This window comes from Theobroma cacao, chromosome 9 (genome assembly GCF_053813885.1).
Source record: "Theobroma cacao isolate CCN51 chromosome 9, ASM5381388v1, whole genome shotgun sequence".
In the NCBI taxonomy this organism is placed as follows: domain Eukaryota; kingdom Viridiplantae; phylum Streptophyta; class Magnoliopsida; order Malvales; family Malvaceae; genus Theobroma; species Theobroma cacao.
This window is the reverse complement of record NC_142647.1, coordinates 37,905,250-37,908,910: the sequence shown is the minus strand read 5'-3', so window position 1 is coordinate 37,908,910 and position 3,661 is coordinate 37,905,250. Positions and strand designations below refer to the sequence as shown.

At 34.4% G+C, this 3,661-nt stretch overlaps 1 non-coding gene across 1 annotated transcript; it reads right to left on the bottom strand.

Moving 5' to 3' along the window:
• Positions 1-586: 586 nt before the first annotated feature.
• LOC148760939 (small nucleolar RNA R71) lies at positions 587-693 on the bottom strand. Its single transcript, XR_016028768.1, has one exon. It is a non-coding gene; the product is annotated as a small nucleolar RNA R71 (small nucleolar RNA).
• Positions 694-3,661: the final 2,968 nt, after the last annotated feature.

Here is a 3,661-nt window from a genome sequence, read left to right as displayed (position 1 = left end):
TTTGTTGTATTAAATTAAACAAAATTATCTTAGTTCAAGTTTTTTTTTTTTGGTTTTTCAAGTATGTCTTGGGCATTGTGTGAGAAGCATAAGAAACTTGGAAATTATCTCTTGTGACCCAAAAATTGAAAAAACATTTCGAAGAAAAATTTACAAGGCTCTGTTTCTTTTAATACAATGGCTAAACAACAAGAAGAGCGACAAGTCCAAGAGAGAGTAGTTGAAGAAAATTGCTCGTTGAGGGACTATGTTGTTCCTTTGGTACAAGGTATTCCATCAAGTATCAGAGAACCAACCACTCAAGCACATCATTTCAAGATCAAGTCAGCCATCATCACTATGATCCAAACATTGGTTCAATTTGGAGGTTCTCCAAATGATGATTCGAATGCTCATATCTCAAACTTTCTAAAGATATGTGATATATTTAAGCATAATGGAGTTATAGATGATGCAATCCACTTGAGGCTATTCCCTTTCTCGTTGCGAGACAAGGTGAAGGTGTGGTTGAACTCGTTGCCCACTTGATCAATTACAACATGGGATGACCTTGCCCCAGAAATTTTTTCCTCCGGCAAAGATAGCAAATATAAGGAGCGATATTACTTCGTTTACACAATATGATGGTGAGTCGCTATACGAAGCTTGGGAAAGATACAAAGACCTACTTAAGCACTGTCCTTATCATGGTCTTCCAAAATGGCTCCAAGTGCAAACATTTTACAATGGATTAAGTGGTTAAGTACGAATGACCATTGAGGCTGTTATTGGAAGAGCTTTCATGGCAAAGTCTATTGATGATGCATATAACTTATTGGAAGAGATGGCTTTAAACAATTATCAATATCCATCAGAGTGATCCATACATAAAATAGTAGTTGAAGTTCTCGAAATGGATGCCATCACGACATTAATCACATAGGTAGTTGCTCTAACTAAAAAATTTGATTCTTTTGGCACTAATTCCGATCAAAGTCCTTTTATAGTTTGTGAATATTATGGAGATGGACACGTTAATGATTGGTGTCCAGGTAGCAACACAAAAATTGTTCAGTTTGTGAGGAATAGATAGTAACACAACCTCTTATCCAACACCTATAATCCTAGATAAAGGAACCATCCAAACTTCTCATGGGAAAATAATCAAGCAGCATCAACTTAAGGCTAAAAATTCCCCTTGGTTTTCAATAGCAATGAAGAGCTCCTATTCTGGATAAAAAACCATCAATGGAGGAGTTACTGATGTAGTACATGGCCAAGACAGACTCCCTCATTCACAGTCAAGTAGCCTTGTTGAGAACTTGATATGCAAGTTAACAATTGGAAAACTCAATAACCAACAGAGCTCAAAGGACTTTGCCTAATGACACAGAGGCAAATCCGAGGAAGGAAGGCAAAGAGCAAGTTGAGGACATTACCTTGAGAAGTGGTAAGTAGATTGAAGGCAACACTCGACAAGCTAAACAAGTTGACAAGAGAGACTGGAATGAAACATGGATAATAAGTCCTAGCAATCAAAATGAGAAGAAGGAAGCTAAAGTCACACCACCACCATCTTTTCTTTAACGATTCAAAAAGCAACAATAAGAAAGTCAATTTTAGAAGTTTATAAAGGTGTTTAAGAAGCTTCACATTAACATCCCATTCGCAGAAGCTTTAAAGCATATGCCTTCATATGTTAAGTTTATGAAGGATATACTATCGAAGAAAAGACGATTGGATGAGTTTAAGACAATTGCACTTATTGAGGAGTGCAGCCTATAATCCAGAACAAGCATCCACCAAAGCTTAAGGATCCAGGGAGTTTTTCTATCCCTTGCTCAATTGGTAATTTTAATTTTTCGAAAACTTTGTGTGATTTAGGTGCTAGTGTCTCCCTTATTCCTTTTTGGTCCTAATGGAGTACTAAAGAGGAGTGAATAAAATTAAAAAATTTAAGGCAGCTTTTTAACCTTGAAGAGCTCTTTTTAAAATATAAGATGGAAGGTTTAAAACTTGTTAAGGTTAAAACACATCAAGTAAGGAAAGGTAAAGAGAAGTGGACAAAACACAAGTGTTTATAGTGGTTCAGTCCCCTTGACCTATATCCATTACCCTAATCTTCCAATCAAGGATTTTCAACCTAACTTCACTAAACCACTGCAATTAATAGCTTCCACCAAGCTTTCACAAGGTGAGCTTCTAAACCAACCTCTAATCGCTTACAATAAGTCTTAGAGTGCTTTTCACACTTTAATCAACCAAGAAATAACAAGAATGCAATCAAGCTCAAACACTTTTTCAAGAATAGGAATGAAGAACAGGTGTGTAAGAGAAGATTCTTTGGCTTTTTGCTCAAAATATGATCTTGGTAGCTTATTCGTCCTTTGTTTGACCACTGGAGCTTCCTTTTATATTTGGAAACTTAGATTTTTCTATTAGAGATAGTTTCTAGTCATTATGATCAGATCTAATGCCATTCTAGATGTTATTTTATCTCCTAGCATTTAAATTCAAATGGGTAGACAATATTTCACTAACTAGTTAAATGCAGGTTTTAACCAATTGAGCCTTCTCTATCTTGCACTGTCTGACAGCTTTGTTCACTATGTTAACTGACTAAAAACATTCTGTTTTCAAACTTCTCTAACTAATACTTTTTCTTTAATTGGTTAGTCCCCTCTTTAAATACTTAGAGCTTTTCTTCCTTTAACTTTAACTGTTTGAAATAAACGTTAACCAATTAAAAAATCTTCAAATTTGAATCTCTCATTTGGCGTCCTTTAATGGTTAACTTCACTTTGAATTTAAATTTTGGTGCTTCAAAAGTGCTTCAAGTCTTGAGCTTTAACCGATTAACCCTTTTGCTTAACTAGCTAGTAAGCTTCTGTGTTTTGCTTCCAGCACCTTTTTAATTAGTTAAGCCTAGTGAGAATTGATTAAGGCTTTTCTACCTTGCTTTTATATAATGCCTAATTTTACACTAACTAGTTAAAGCTATATGTTAATCAGTTAACGATGTTTTATTTTCACTAAACCTTTTCTTCTTTCCTTCTTCAACCGATTAACCCATATTTTAAATGAGCAAGCTTCTTGACTTGCCTTTAATTATCAAATTTACTAGGGGAATTAAACTTTATCCTGCACACTTAAGTAGTGAAGTTAGACATCAATAAATAAAGAATGTTTTGTTGTCATAAAAAAACACATGGAATCAACATTCTCCCTCTTTTTGATGATGACAAAATACTCTTAGATTAAGAGTGCGATGCCAATTTGAATTTTATATTTATGTGTAGGTGAGGTGTAAAACCCGACCCTATAAATACATGTCATGACATACATGCATTGAGTAGCATGTTATTACGCTAGAAAAGCACCTAAGAATAGACGGAACCCGATATTGTACCTAACGGTACACTTAAATTGATTTAACCTCGAACTAGTTCAAATAGGAATTGTAGGATGAAATTTAATATTTTTATAGTCCAGGAATGACTAAAAATGATTGTTCGGAGTTCGAGGGTTCATTTGGGGTAAAATTAGAAATTTTGATATTCAAGGGCAAAATCATCATTTTGCCACCTAAGATAATAATTTGATCATGGAGTGAAATTTTTGACCAAGATTAACTATTTGGAGTATAATTTAATGATAGGAAGTGAAAAAGTTTAATTCTGGT